The sequence below is a fragment of the Mixophyes fleayi genome, chromosome 1 (assembly GCF_038048845.1).
Source record: "Mixophyes fleayi isolate aMixFle1 chromosome 1, aMixFle1.hap1, whole genome shotgun sequence".
Classification (NCBI taxonomy): domain Eukaryota; kingdom Metazoa; phylum Chordata; class Amphibia; order Anura; family Limnodynastidae; genus Mixophyes; species Mixophyes fleayi.
In genome coordinates this window covers 378,263,102-378,280,431 of record NC_134402.1, presented here as the reverse complement: position 1 = coordinate 378,280,431, position 17,330 = coordinate 378,263,102, and positions in this window count along the sequence as shown.

Genomic DNA, 17,330 nt, shown 5'->3' with positions numbered 1-17,330 from the left:
ATTTATGCATTTACTGTAAAAAAAGAAAAAAAAATACTTAATCATAATTAGGGATGAGCGCGCTCGGATTTCTGAAATCCGAGCCCACCCGAACGTTGCGGATCCGAGTCGGATCCGAGACAGATCCGGGTATTGGCGCCAAATTCAAAAGTGAAACTGAGGCTCTGACTCATAATCCCGTTGTCGGATCTCGCGATACTCGGATCCTATAAATTCCCCGCTAGTCGCCGCCATCTTCACTCGGGCATTGATCAGGGTAGAGGGAGGGTGTGTTAGGTGGTCCTCTGTGCTGTTTAGTTCTGTGCTGTTTAGTTCTGTGCTGTTTAGTGCTGTGCTGTGCTGTGCTGTTTAGTGCTGTGCTGTGCTGTGCTGTGCTGTGCTGTGCTGTGTTCTGCAGTATCAGTCCAGTGGTGCTGTGTGCTGTGCTCTGTCCTTCTGAGGTCAGTGGTGCTGCTGGGTCCTGTGCTGTGTCCTGTTCAGTCCAGTGGTGCTGTGTCCTGTGCTCTGTGCTTCTAAGGGCATAGTTATTTCCCCAATATTCCCCTGTGTTTAAAAAAATAAAAAAAAGTTTTTTTAAAAAATACCAAAAACTACTTTAATATTTTTTAATTACCACAAAATTTTCACAACCAATCCTGCAGTATAAGCCCATTGGTACTGCAATATTACCAAGTTCACACATTCAGCAGTAAAAGTCCAGTGGTACTGCAATATTACAAAGTTTACACATTCTGCAGTATCAGTCCAGTGGTGCTGTGTCCTGTGCTCTGTCCTGCTGAGTTCCGTAGTGCTGCTGGGTCCTGTGCCGTGTCCTGTTCAGTCCAGTGGTGCTGTGTCCTGTGCTCTGTGCTTCTAAGGGCATAGTTATTTCCCCATTATTCCCAAGTTTTTAAAAAATAAAAAAAAAGTAAAAAATAATAAAAAATTAAAAAAAAAAAAAATATATAATAATTATAACCAAATTTGCAAAACCAATCCAGCATTATAAGTCCATTGGTACTGCAATATTACCAAGTTCACACATTCTGCAGTATCTTGTGCTACATATAATGGAGAGCAAAAATTTGGAGGATAAAGTAGGGAAAGATCAAGACCCACTTCCTCCTAATGCTGAAGCTGCTGCCACTAGTCATGACATAGACGATGAAATGCCATCAACGTCGTCTGGCAAGCACGATGCCCAATCTCCTAGTACAGGGCATGTAAAATCCAAAAAGCCCAAGTTCTCAAAAAACAGCAAAAAAAGAAACTTAAAATCATCTGAGGAGAAACGTAAAGTTGGCAATATGCCAATTACGACAAGTAGTGGCAAGGAACGGCTTAGGCCCTGTCCCGTGTTCATGACTAGTGGTCCAACTTCACCCAAGGATCAAAGCCCTCCTCCCCCCCCTACAAAAAATTTAAGAGAGTTATGCTGTCAGCAACAACAACAAAACAGCAAAGAACTCTGCCTTCTAAACAGATGACATCACAAATCCCCAAGGCGAGTCCAAGGGTGTTGTTGGTTGTGAACCCTGACCTTCCCATCACTGTACGGGAAGAGGTGACTCCATCCAGCATTTGCAGCACGCCCTCTGCATATGCTGGAAGGATCACCCACAGTCCAGTTACAGATTTGGCTAATGAAGGTGTGAATGTTGTGCACTGGGAGGAGGATATTGATGTAGCTGGCGCTGAGGAGGATGTTGATGATTATGATGCAGACAGATACCAAATTGCATTTCTCAATTTCTATTTATATTCTAGATTATATAACGGCTGAAAAGTTTTCTGTTTTACTCCTAGTGGAGAGGGGATCTGATGCAGACAGATACCAAACTGCCTTTGTCCATTTCTTTGTATATTTGAATTGCTAGTTCTACAGTCTATGCAGGCTGCTTTATTTATATTCAACTACAAGTGTAGGGCGGGGGGGGGGGCATAGATAGCCACCAAAGTAACGTGGTCCATTTAATTTCACTTTCTAGCTCCACAGTCTGTGCAGCCTGCTTTTTTTTATCTTCAAAGTATTTATATTTACAAGCCTTGCAATCTAAATTAACTAGAGGTAGTGACGTGGTAGAACTCCAAAAGGCAGTTTGGAAGCCCCTGTACAAACTGGCTCTATTTTTTAACTGAGTTGTCCCCCCTCCAGTGTGTACTCGGAAAGAGTTTTTAGTGCAGCGGGGAACCTGGTCAGTGAGCGGCGAAGGAGGTTGCTTCCTCACAACGTTGAAAAAATGATGTTTATAAAAATGAATAATCAATTCCTCAATGAAGTACAGCACTGCCCTCCAGACAGTACAGAGGGACTGTGGTTGTGGAGTCCAGCGGGGACGAATTGATAATGTGTGAGGAGGAGGAAGTACACACTGTAGGGGGAGAGGAATCAGAGGTTGAGGATAAGGACGACATCTTTCCTCAGTAGAGCCTGTTTAGTTTGTACAGGGAGAGATGAATTGTTTTATTGGTGTGGGGGCCCAAACAAACCAATCATTTCAGCCACAGTTGTTTGGTAGGCCCTGTCGCTGAAATGATTGGTTTGTTAAAGTGTGCATGTCCTATTTCAACAACATAAGGGTGGGTGGGAGGGCCCAAGGACAATTCCATCTTGCAACTTTTTTTTTGGCATTATGTGACCATTCAACAGTCGTTTGCCATGTTCAAAAAGTAAAAGAAAATGCCAACAAATTCAATAAATTAAATCAAAAGTTAAATGCCCTGTCATTATTTAAAACAAGAGGTTTTGACGTGCTAGAATTAGTGTAGTGTTAAGATGTTATAAACACTACACTTGGAAATTGGAGGAGGTAATGTGGCCCCGGTATCAAATTGGGTACCGGGGCCACCCCACTATGCAGTCCAGATACTTGTTTGGTGGAATTCCGACACGTGGAGGGTTTTTAAATTATATTGTGGCCTCGATACCAAATTGTGTACCGGGGCCACCACACTACGCAGTCAAGATACTTGTTTGGTGGAATTCAGACCAGTTGAGGGTTTTATTATTATATTGTGTGGACCACTCTATCTATACCACACTACAACTCTATACCACTCTATTTCCTACTTTAATTCTATTTAATTCTATTTCCTACTTTAATTCTATTACTAATTAATTAACATAAAGAGGAACAAAAAAAACCAATTTTACCAAAAGTATAATATGACTTAGACTTACAAACACTACACTTGAAAGATCGTGCCTTTAAATGAAAAAGTAAGTCTTCATTGCACGACTATGTGCAACAGGGACAGTTTTTTTCTTTACAAAGTCAACTAATAACACTTGGACCCTGTCTGTCTTTAACATACTTAATGGGATCTCAATGACGAATTGTCTGTAGCATGTTTGGAGGAGGTATTGTGGCCCCGGTATCAAGTTGGGTACCGGGGCCACCCCACTACGCAGTCCAGATACTTGTTTGGTGGAATTCTGACACGTGGAGGGTTTTTTAATTATATTGTGGCCTCGGTACCAAATTGTGTACCGGGGCCACCACACTACGCAGTCAAGATAGATAGATGCGTATCATAGATAAAGTACATTCAGTGGTGTGGGGCAAATTGAAAAATATTCAAAATGCACTGACATTATCAAAAACAAGAGGTTGTCACACGCTAAAACTCCAACATGTATATGATGGAGAGGATGGAGGAGCAGCCGTATGTGTAGTGTAATGCAGACCTGTTGAAGGTTTTTTATATATTTTATTGTGGTGCCCAGTGCCCACTCCTCTACGCAGTCCAGGTACATTTATTGGTGCGATTCATAAAAGTTCAGGGTTTTTAATATATTGTGGTGACCCACTCCTCTACGCAGTCCAGGTACAATTATTGGTGCGAATCATAAAAGTTCAGAGTTTTTAATATATTGTGGTGACCCACTCCTCTACGCAGTCCAGGTACATTTATTGGTGCGATTCATAAAAGTTCAGGGTTTTTAATATATTGTGGTGACCCACTCCTCTACGCAGTCCAGGTACATTTATTGGTGCGAATCAAACAAGTTGATGGTTTTCTTATTATATATATTGTGGTGACCCACTCCTCTACGCAGTCCAGGTACAATTATTGGTGCGAATCATAAAAGTTCAGGGTTTTTAATATATTGTGGTGACCCACTCCTCTACGCAGTCCAGGTACATTTATTGGTGCGATTCATAAAAGTTCAGGGTTTTTAATATATTGTGGTGACCCACTCCTCTACGCAGTCCAGGTACATTTATTGGTGCGAATCAAACAAGTTGATGGTTTTCTTATTATATATATTGTGGTGACCCACTCCTCTACGCAGTCCAGGTACATTTATTGGTGCGATTCATAAAAGTTCAGGGTTTTTAATATATTGTGGTGACCCACTCCTCTACGCAGTCCAGGTACAATTATTGGTGCGATTCATAAAAGTTCAGGGTTTTTAATATATTGTGGTGACCCACTCCTCTACGCAGTCCAGGTACATTTATTGGTGCGAATCAAACAAGTTGATGGTTTTCTTATTATATATATTGTGGTGACCCACTCCTCTACGCAGTCCAGGTACAATTATTGGTGCGAATCATAAAAGTTCAGGGTTTTTAATATATTGTGGTGACCCACTCCTCTACGCAGTCCAGGTACATTTATTGGTGCGATTCATAAAAGTTCAGGGTTTTTAATATATTGTGGTGACCCACTCCTCTACGCAGTCCAGGTACATTTATTGGTGCGAATCAAACAAGTTGATGGTTTTCTTATTATATATATTGTGGTGACCCACTCCTCTACGCAGTCCAGGTACATTTATTGGTGCGATTCATAAAAGTTCAGGGTTTTTAATATATTGTGGTGACCCACTCCTCTACGCAGTCCAGGTACATTTATTGGTGCGAATCAAACAAGTTGATGGTTTTCTTATTATATATATTGTGGTGACCCACTCCTCTACGCAGTCCAGGTACATTTATTGGTGCGATTCATAAAAGTTCAGGGTTTTTAATATATTGTGGTGACCCACTCCTCTACGCAGTCCAGGTACATTTATTGGTGCGAATCAAACAAGTTGATGGTTTTCTTATTATATATATTGTGGTGACCCACTCCTCTACGCAGTCCAGGTACATTTATTGGTGCGATTCATAAAAGTTCAGGGTTTTTAAGATATTGTGGTGACCCACTCCTCTACGCAGTCCAGGTACAATTATTGGTGCGATTCATAAAAGTTCAGGGTTTTTAATATATTGTGGTGACCCACTCCTCTACGCAGTCCAGGTACATTTATTGGTGCGATTCATAAAAGTTCAGGGTTTTTAATATATTGTGGTGACCCACTCCTCTACGCAGTCCAGGTACATTTATTGGTGCGATTCATAAAAGTTCAGGGTTTTTAATATATTGTGGTGACCCACTCCTCTACGCAGTCCAGGTACATTTATTGGTGCGATTCATAAAAGTTCAGGGTTTTTAATATATTGTGGTGACCCACTCCTCTACGCAGTCCAGGTACAATTATTGGTGCGAATCATAAAAGTTCAGGGTTTTTAAGATATTGTGGTGACCCACTCCTCTACGCAGTCCAGAAAGATACCTTTTTGCAACGTTTTGGACTAATAACTATATTGTGAGGTGTTCAGAATACACTGTAAATTAGTGGAAATGCTTGTTATTGAATGTTATTGAGGTTAATAATAGCCTAGGAGTGAAAATAAGCCCAAAAACTTGATTTTTAAACTTTTTATGTTTTTTTCAAAAAAAATCCGAATCCAATACCTTAAATCCGAACCGAGACCTTTCGTCAAGTGTTTTGCGAGACAAATCCGAACCTCAAAAATAACGAAAATCCGGATCCAAAACACAAAACACGAGACCTCAAAAGTCGCCGGTGCACATCCCTAATCATAATTATAGTATTAGGAGCTGTTAATTTATTTTATTTTTATTTTTTTTGCATATGTTCCGATTGCACTTTATATTGCATTTATGCATGTGCGTATCCTGCCCTCTGTTCTGTCTGTCTACGATACGCAAGTAAGGTTTAGCCAGACCTTATTTGCTCCCTTAACAATGGAAACATACATTGAGATCCGTTTATATTTAAATATGGTCGAAACTACGCTGAAGTTCCATACTCGTTTTTTAAACACAAGTTGCATGCAGGTTATGTCCGAAGATGAATCAAGCACAGTATGTCTCAGTTAATGAGCTATTGATACACCAGTCTAATAAAGGCCTTATATGAGTGTCATCTATTTTAATCAGCGATGTGCAGATTTGGTTAAGAAATTTGGTTATTTTCACTAAGGTGGAAGTTGGCCACTTATGCCCCATATCAAATTGGGATTGACTGTTAAAACAGTAAATCAGGGCAGCAGATGACCTGCATCATGTGAGGTAATTGGCTAACCCAGATTTGAAGGAAACGGCTTAGCGGCTGAACACTGGGATTAAAGGGTCTCCCAGGTGTTGTCAAATTATGTAATGTGTGGCCTGCATATTTGTGATATGCCAATAGATCATGGTTTCACCACATATTATAGGAGGTATACTGTTATAATGACAAATGCTTGCCAAGTACCCTAAAAGTCTGTAAGTTTATCCGAGTGCCCCCCCAATGTGCATACATGTATATTAGGTAACTCCTGATATTTTTAAATTGTTTAAAAAGTGGTCCCCTGAGATGTGTTCTGAATAATATTTTTGCAATATGTATATTATATTATATTATATTATATTAATTATTCTGTTATTTTGAATTTAATTTAGCACACTAAAGTATCCCTTTGTTCAAGGTTCACCTGGCTGTTTCACAGGTTGAGAGTCCTGCAGTAGATAATAGTGGTAATGTAGATAATAGTGACTTAATTTCAGTGTGATGTCATCTTATTGCTCAGCTGCTGAGTAGAGAGGGGTGATTTGTGAGGGGGGTTGGGAAGAGTTTAGGATTAGATTAAACATAGTTCTTCTACATTAATTACAAACCTCAAAAGTGTATCATCGCAGAGCAAATGCTATTTTGTGACATCATGGGCCTGATTCATTAAGGAGTGTTACTGGCTATACTTTTGCATATAATGTGCATAATTACTCTGCTCATGCCCAGAACTGGACCATACGCCACAGAATGCAACATCTTACAATTCATCTTTGAATGCAAATGACACTTACTACAGCCTATGATTTCAGGGAGGGAACAGGGTAGGGAAGAGGCGTACAGCGAGGGCGTGCCAAACTCGAGCGCATCAGCAAAATCCGATTCAAGGTCCGGCCATGTCTAAGGAGTTGTTTTTAGTATGTATGCTAGAACATGTGTATGTTAGAACATGTGTTTGCAATCAGGAGCAATTGTAAAAACAATTTTTATGTACAATAGACATTAATAGTATATTAATAAATGTTTTTCATGGGAAAGAATAAAATAAAATAAACCTTTTTTTTAATGTTTTGCCATTAATGACTATATTATTAACAGGTGACAGGTGCGTTCTTTATTATTATTGAGTTTATATTCCACATACGTATTGGACATATTCATATCCTGCAGTGTCCTGTCTGGTAGAGCAGAAATACACCCGTAAGCATCACCACATATATTTCCACATATGCTCCTTGTTGAATACGGATGTGTATATACCTGTTTCGTGTGCGTTTTATGCACAAAATAATTCACATTACCTTCATTTTGCGTGCCTTAATCACGCCCAGGGCTGGATTAACCATAGGCTAACTGGGCTACAGCCCAGGGGCCTATGGCATCCAGGGGGCCCTTGAAAATGCTCAGCAGCAGTATTGATCGGTCGGGGGCGGGGGCGCCCCCGGCGCGATCAGTGCTGCTGAGCACTTTCACTGCGGTCCTTCTCCGGCGCGCTGTAGTCTCCTTACTGAGGAGATCTCGTGAGTCTCACTCTCACGAAACCTCCTCAGTAAAGAGTGTACAGCGCACCGGGGAAGGAGGTAAGTGCCGGGGGTAGGGGCGGGGCATTCAGCTCGGATCACAGGGGGGCCTCACGGGGGAATGGAGGCCCCCTTAGCCCAGGGGCCTCCATTCCTTTAATCTGGCACTGATCACGCCCCATGTGTTTTGCAGTTTTGCACAGGAAAGTGCAAGGATTTGTAGTCCAAGATGATGGCATCCTCAGGAGGACAACACATTTGTGGGTTAGGTGCCAAGGCTTGGCTTGTTTTGCACTGAATGCAGAACAAGAACTACATTTTGTGAAACTAATTGTGAGTGGATTGTTTAAATGAGATAACGGGTGGAGAAGGTGTATTTACAGGGGATTTCCCTGATTTGCAGTGAGCACACTTGTGCATATAAATAAAAATTGCTGGTCCAGAGAATTTTGCAGTTTATAAATGACATTTAATGGATTATACCAAAATAAAGGCAGTAAAGTACCGTAAGTGGAAAGTATATACTGTAATACTGCATCATGTTTACTTTTTGTACAACAAATATATCCTTTATTATACTGTTCAGCTTCTGAAAACTGCTTCTTTCATACAGTATAAAGAGGACTTGTTTGTTCAGAAGCTCATATTAATTACAGAAAGGGGCATCATGACTGCAGCACTTGACCACGCAGTAGATCATTTTCTTTAGCATAAGACAGAGAGCAAATACTTTGAAAGCAGAGAGTTGACCTACAGTACACATATTGGGTCTGATTCATTAAGGAAACTAAAGCAAAAAAAAAATTGTACACTTGCACCTTGGCCAAACCATGTTACATTGGAGGGGGAGGGAAATTTAAAATGTGCTGGCAGATTTATAGTTAGGGTAGGGAATTTTCTAGATCAACTTTAAATGTCAGGGCACAAATGTCAGTGTACAAATAAAGCTATCAAGTATTTGTGTGCTACATAAAAAATCAGCCAGTATTTATCTTATGTACAAAATAATAAACTAATTTGCACCCCTTGCATTGTAACATGGTTTTGACCAGGAGAAAATGTACTCTGTTTTTTACCTTACTTTCCTTAATGAATCAGGCCCATTAATTCTAACATACAACACTGTTTTGTTTCCTTGGCTTGATTACAGCTGTGTCCGTTTTCCCACCCTCTTATAATGGGGAAAACTTGCTGGTGCTTCCTGCCTAACAGTGGGTGACATAATTCTCTTGGGATTCTCAGAACAACAACTATTTCACATCAATAACTGAAACCTTTCACAAACGGCTAACTGCGTAACATAAACATGAGCTTGGGTACATGTACAGCACAGGAATAGTTCAAGCCCAGTACACAATAGTAGGATGTATATCCCTCTCCTTGCTGTACCTTATTTGCTGAATTGTCACTTCTTGCACAAGCTTACAAGTGCCTCACAGTAGTTGTACTAGAATGTACTTAGAAATAAATTTACTATATAGCCTTGCGCTGGGTACACACTACAGTGTTTTCAGCAGACTGTCCGGCCGATCAAACGATAAACGAGCTTTCGGCCCGATATTAGTGTGTTCCTGCAACGATGAACGATTATCGTTCCAAAGCACATCATATCAATTCATTCGATTTTTAAACCGGGCTACAAATGTCATTCAACGATGGAACAATGTCATTCCTATTCTGCAGTGTGTATGTACTCATGACTGGCAGTGTCCATAGATCTCTATGGAGTGTGCAGAGTCATCATCTTTTCAGTCAATGGTTATGACAGGTGAAGAACACAGATCTGAAGGTAAAATGTGTTTAGTGTGTACACATGAAATGGCATGCTGATTGGGACTTCTTTTTTAAATCGTTGATTAAATCGTTAAAGATATCGCATCAGGAGAAATCTTGTATAGTGTGTACTCAGCCTTAGGCCTTGTGAATCTAATTTTACTTAATTGTTTGTCTAAATCTCTCCCTGAAGTGTCTACAGATGGCACATGGCAAGAATCATGTAACCTTGGTTCCTCTGTATGGGGGAGAGGTCCTCTTTGTCCTCTCAGTGACTATAGTAAGAGTAGGGTGAATTTCTTAAATGCCAATGTATTAGGCCCTTTATAAATAATTGCCTGTAAAACCTAGCTACTAATGGCCTTTTGAGCATGTTGGAAACTTAATGCTGGATTATTAACCTGTGTGAGCTGCTTGAAAACCACCCCTGAGACAGATTGATCCCATGTGGAAGAGTGTGAAAGAGTCCCTATGAGAACAGAATACCGTAGCTGCATAAAACATCAAGTTTATACAAAGTGAATAATTGAAAATTGATGTATATGACATGAGCAGTAAATAAATGTCATCATTATCCTGAAAAAATACTGAGTTGTGAATATTTTGAGTAAGAGACTTCTACAATTAGATAATTATTATATGTATACTGATTGGGCACCATGCTGGTACAGTTGGCACTATTGCTGTCTGTGGCCATTGTTTATATTCCAGACCAGTGCACTTGAATTTGTATGTCCTCCCTGTGTTGTGTTGGTTTTCTCCAGGTGCTCTTGTTTCCCTCCTCTATACAACCCCCTCCAATATACTGGTAGTTTAATCTTAGTGTGTGTGTGTTTGTGTGGTACAGGCCTTGTTAATAATATAAGCTTCACTGCGACGGGACTGATGTGAATGATTAAACAATCACTGTAAAGTGTTGTATAATGTTGGAACTACATAAATAAAGGTTAATAAGTAATACCTTCACTTGCAGCTTTGTCCTCTTTCAGAGTCATGGTTCCTTCCAGAGGAAACATGAATCCTTTGTTACAATTTTAGTAAAACAGGTCTCTCTCTTATCTCTCTTATCGCACCTCCAAGCCTTCTACCACAGTGCTCCTCATCTACGCAACTCTGCCAAACCAAACCAGACTCTCCCCCAACCTCCAATCTTTCAAGTGCTCTCTCAAAACCTATGTCTTTACTATTGCCTACCTTACCCTACCTCCATAACCTCTCATTGACCACCCTTTCTACTTGCTCCTACTTGCTTCACCGACCACGTCCGTCCGTGTCCCATTTACTCCTACTGTCTCTGCCTTCCCACTCCCTCTAGATTGATAGCTCTTATGGGCCCTCTTTACCCAATGTATCTTGTCTGCACCTTATTTGAATGAACCTGATTTTCTGTTTAACCTGTGCATATGGAATTTGAACTTAAGTATTTGTACCCCCTGTAGTTCCGCCCCAGCATACATCTGATTAACACATTTTTCACTAATTTGTATAACCTAACAATTTTGTTCTCTCTTTTCTAAAACTTCACTTTTCTCCCACCAAACTATTAATGTTGCACAAGTGAAGATGATTGCTGAGTGATTTGGCCTGGATCCTCCAAAAACACTATAGCGGTTTGAGGCAAAGCCAAGATCTTCTGTGACAAAATCTGGTTAATTCAAAGGAAAAGGACATACATCATTGCAATAGGGCCCTCTGGCCAGACTCATTACTTTCCTACATTTCTACTTCACCAGTTGGTCTGTGCAATCTACTCATTTATCCAGTCAACACAAGGGGGTATATTTACTAAACTGTGGGTTTAAAAAGTGGAGATGTTGCCTATAGCAACCAATCAGATTCTAGTTATCATTTATTTAGTACATTCCACAAAATTACTGGTAAAATCTGATTGGTTGCAATAGGCAACATCTCCACCTGCAGTTTAGTAAACATACCCTCAGGAGGAGGGGTGTTTGAGAGTGTGTTACGGACCTACCTCTCCTCCGTTTCAGTGCCGCCCATCTCTATGCCGGAAAACCGCAAAAGTCTAGGCAGGGAATTCATACTTACCCGGCTACTTAAACTTCACTCTGACACTCGGTGAGTGTCAGAGCAACTTGTGTGCTTCCTGGCTCCTGTGCTCTTCATAGATCTCTGTGCTCTCCAGCTCCTGTCTGATTCCTGTGTACCAGTGCTGCCTGTGTGACTATTCTGATTCTCCTGTCTCTGTGTACCGACCCGGCTTGCTGACCATTCTCTATTGTTATCTGGTGACCCTGACCCGGCTTGTTGACGCTGCTACCATCCTCTTTCTTGTACCTCTGCCTCCAGCCTGTGTACTGAAACTGGATATCCCCCATGCTGAGTTTTCCTGCTGATTCTGTACTGCGTTGCTCCACTGTGTACCAGTCCCGGCTGTGTGACTATGTTCTCTACTTGCTCCTCCCTTTGCTATACTACATCTTGAGGCGAACCAGAGGGCCGCCGCGACCTGCGGCTCCCGGCAGCTAAGCCCATCTGCCTTGTGGCGGTTCTTGGTGAACTCCGGGGAGTTCATTAGACTTCGCACCTTTGGTAAGCCAGCGTCAATCAAGATTTGTATCAGATCCAGCTTATCCGTAAAAAAGAGTGTAGCTGGAGTATATTTGGGGACTCCAATAAAGATTTCAATTACCATGATATCCTGCAGCAGCATATGGCAAAAATACAATATGTACCTTATCTGAGAATAAATCCGATAGTAACAGTCAAAATATGTTTTACAAATTACTTATTAAGCAAATAAAAAATAATTTTTCTTTTTAAAATTTAGAGAAAATAAAATAGAATGAAAAAGACTTGTGTAAGAAAAATACACTAATTTCATTTTTGTGCTGTGTTTGAGGGCCTGTTTCTAATGTTTATTCTTTAAAATCATTCTGTGATTCTTGTTGCTACTGGAAGCTGTAGTCGCTGATTGCTACCCCCAATCCAGGTGTCTGTTCCCAGTCATGGTTGTAATCACTCAGGACTTCTAATTCCTGGAATTAGTGAAATTCTTATTGTCCAGGTATTCAGCCTTCCGGATGCAATTGTCAGTGCTTGCTGGGACTCTGCATGAAATAAGAATGCATCCCTGGGAGTTAGTTTCCCTGGTGTGCAGTAAACGGATTTTCTTAGCCAGGAAATAACTTTCCTGAAGTCTACTTGTCAAACAGAAGGGCTTATTGCCTGGAGGTACAGAGAGATTATACATTTGGGATTTGCCATAAATAACTGTACTGTCACTGGTGACCTGAGAGCTGTTAGAGAGGTGTGAGACCTGGCCATGACTGTTCAGTGACATTTTCTTTTTGCAAATAGAGATGTAAAAATAAGCTAATGCATGTTTTATCCTATTCAATATAAAAATCACTATCTATCTATAATTGCTGTAATTGGTTCCCTACAACAATAAAAATGTCAGAGTTTTGATATTACCTGTAACAACAGCTAATTAGCCAACAATGGCCCAGACATATAAAATAAATCCCAGCAGAAAGTGACACATAAAAGCATAGAATAATATTACATTTTCAATCAAGAAGTCCTTCAGCAATTCTGTTGTAGAATTCTGTACTTCACCCAGCCCTGAAAATATGAATAACCACCCTGACACGGATGTGGCCAGGCCAGGAGATTGTGCCTACAAGCTCTTGTAGGTTTTAATGCTATACATACATAACTAACATGTGACTAAAAAACATCCATGTTCTGTACAAGACCAGAGGGTAAATGTATTAACCTCTGATTTTTGCAAGACGTCACTATTCAGAGAGTTTGCAGTGAAAATTTAAAGCGGCAATGGCTTTAAAGCATTGTTTTGCCTTTAAAGCCATTGCCGCTTTAAATTTTCACTGCAAACTCAGCGAATATCGGCGACTTCCCAAAAAAATATTTATTAAAAAAACAATTTATAAAATATATATACATAGACAACATAAAAGTGATATATTAAAATATACACGCTAGTTTTGGCAAAAAATAATGAATTGTCTGCAACTGCAGTTGCAGACAAATCCAGACTCCTCTTAAAGCTGATATTTAACTGCCTCCAATTGATTAATGACCCCCACGGGCACACATATAAGGAACCACAGATATTTGATATATGGTCCGATAAGCAGTAACAATTCCTTTCGTATAACCAAGCCAACATGGTGCTCCAGTTAGTTATGTGGTCAGATTACATTGTCCAGAAACAATTCCACATAAAGAATCCAATAATTCATCAAGTGTCCACACATTTATTCAATTGATGTTTTAAATGACAATCCACTGCTCACATCTTAGGTGGAAAAGTCCCATCAATAAGAAATTATGACAGGATCCATCAATCAGGCGACAATTTGAAACCAGAAAAAATTCCACTGTCATTAAATGTAATCAGTATCGTACCTTAACTCCAATGGAGCACTCCAGATTCTGTGTAGTTGGAAAGGAGATCCAATTACCAGAAAAAGTCCACTTCCCTGTTAGTAATTGAGAAGCTGGAGAGTTCAATTCATTTGCCACTAGCGCCACTGACGCGTTTCTCGACCTCTAAAAGGGGCGGTTTCATCAAAGGGACCTCTGATCGGACCATATATCAAATATCTGTGGTTCCTTATATCTGTGCCCGTGGGAGTGATTAATCAATTGGAGCCGTTTAAATATCAGCTTTAAGAGGAGTCTGGATTTGTCTGCAACTGCACTTTATTTTTTGCCAAAACTAGTGAGTATATTTTAATATGCCACTTTTATGTGATCTATATGTATATTTTATAAATAGTTTTTTAATAAACATAACAGTTACTTTTTTCACTTTAACTAGCGCTCTTCTGTATTTTTGCTAGTTCTTGAACATTTTTAGCAGAAACTGTATCTGCTATATGGTGTAGCAGTGCTTGGTGAAGCACTCTAAGGGGTATATTTACTAAAAAGTTTGAAAAAGTGGAGATGTTGCCTATAGCAACCAATCAGATTCTAGCTGTCATTTATTTAGTGCATTCTACAAAATGAAAGCTAGAATCTGATTGGTTGCTATTGGCAACATCACCACTTCTTCAAACCCGCAGTTTAGTAAATCCACCCCTAAGACATTTTACCCAATAGCATCTAACTGTATATTGTTTGTGTTTCCTTATGTATTTTGCATGATTTCTAAAACTGCCCCTTTGATATATACAAAGCGTACTGCCCAGTAATTTCTTTAAAATTAGCAATACCTTTGTTTTCAGTGACAGATTACCTTAATTAGAAAGAGGTAATTGGTTTTTGCGACCCATATTAAGTGCTTTACATTTATTAACTACATTTTTCTTAAAGCGAAAATTAAACTGAAAAAAGCTAATACAAGTATTGTACTTACTGTCTACTTGTTGGATTTTTCACTTGTGTTTTGACAGCTAAAATACAATGTAGTAAATAAACAGAAACATTGTGGGCGATACTTTTCTAAGTGACAGTAATATTTTGTAATATAATGCTAACTCTAAATAGAATGAGCAAACTTATACATGTAGATGTTTGGAGATGAGATTAATAGCAACAACTACTATCACACTAATAGCGGGTTGATGGTTAATATTTATTGAGCCCGTTTACATCCATGCTTTTCCCCTCCCCTCCCCTGAGCTGGCCAGGGAAAAATATGTACCCTCTTACAGAAACAAGTTGTACAGCGCTGCACAGCATGTTGGAGCTATTTAAATAAAACATTATAAATATACGTTATGAACCTTACTTCAGGAGCTTCACATCATAATTCTCTGATATTTGTGGACCCTGATTAATCCACCGTCTGAGGCTAGGTACACACTGGAGAATTTTCCTACCATCTGTTATCTACAACGATTGTACCTAGTACTGAAGGTGCGGCCGATTAGGAGATTCATCCATACACACTGACACGATTTACCTTCAGATCTGTGCTCTTCAACTGGTCCTCTAGTCGTTTACAGAATCACAGCACAATTTTCACTCATTCATTCATGTCTGTCACACTGACTGACAGGCGATTTGCCTGTTATAGCTATGAACGTGTCCTTACGAATTTCGTTAGCTTCTGTGACTCTGAAACAAAATATTCAGTCTCAGAGAGAACAAACAAATTATTCCATCTACAGTGCTCTCTACATTTAGTCACCGTGACATGTTCATTCCCGGCATTGGCTTAAAAGACCATGGAGTATATTTACTAAACTGTTTGAAACAGTGGAGATGCTGCCTCTAGCAATCTATCAGAATCTAGCTATCATTTATTTATAACATTCTACAAAATGACAGCTAGAATCTAACTGGTTACTATAGTCAACATCTCCACTTTTTCAAACCTGTAGTTTAGTAAATATAGCCCCATGACTCTGTAAGCTCTATGGAGACTGTGATTATGAGTACATACACACTACATGGTCAGAAGGTGACTGGAATGGGTTTATTAAACAGTATGACCAAACAAATAAAACGACAGTCGGCACTCTGGAATGATTGTCGTTCATTGTGTGATTATACATACTAATGCAATATGTGGCCGAGCGGTTGTTTATTGGCCCTATAATTGACTGAAAAACCTCCAGTGCGTACCTAGCTCATAGACTGTAGCTTCATTACTCTGCCCAAATCATGTCACTAACTTCCCCACTAGTGGAAAGGAGGTTGCTGCCTCCCACAAGATCAACACACTCTCCTGGAACAGTCTGTGCCAATGTGAGCAATCTGATCATCTCTACAGGTTGTTCTGTCGTCGCCCACTTCAAGATTGGGAACAGGCAGATCAGAAAAAGAAAAATGATAATAAATAGTCCTCAGACCTTAGCCAAACACACCTAAAAAAGTGATTACTGCATTCTTTAATTCAGCTTTATATTGTTAATTGAGATTGTAAGTGCAGGAGCCCAAATGTGCAAAAACTCGGCTGAAACCATTAAGATATCATCGTTCTCTGCCATGAAAAGGTTACACTTCTTGCTACTATCGCTTTCATTTTGTGACTGGTCCATTTGCCACCCTCATCATTGTTTACATAGTCCAGTATTAATGATAAATAACAATTGTGTTTTGAATATTTATTATGGTATCTGTGCTTTTGATGACATGACTATTCATCTTTCACTGTTGCAATCTCATTTGTAAATCATTTCACTTAAAAAGTGAAATAAAACATTTAACAAAATGTCTAGAAATGTTACATAAAATGCAAAACTAGTTGTTTTGTGGTGGACATCACAGTGTGCAATCGTCATCTGACTCATCATCAGCTGTTAAACTTTACAGATAGGGAAGAAGACAGGGAACAGGCTAAAACTTGCTTGACTCAGTGGCAGTGTCTGATGCATTCACACTAACAATATGTGTGTTAAATCTAGTGTGTATGAAACACGTCACTCATGTCCTCATTGGACAAAACATGCAGACAAAACAGGAATCAAAAGCATAATTATGTATTATGTTGCTTGGCTTTATAAGATGAAATATAAAAACGTGTCTAAATTCTCACAGCGTTCAAACCAACTGCTGCCCAGATTCCCTTAGGAAATCACACACAAATTTCAAAGATAAAACAATCAATAAACAGAAACGGAGAATCCCAGACCTGTTAGTACCCCCCAAGTGTGAATAAAAAGAGAAAAAAAAGAAAAAATACTCAAACTGTCAATGTAGTCCTTTGGCGGTTTCTCTCTTCCTTTTTTCTCCTTAATTCTCACATATGAATCAACGTGAGGCAAAAGATA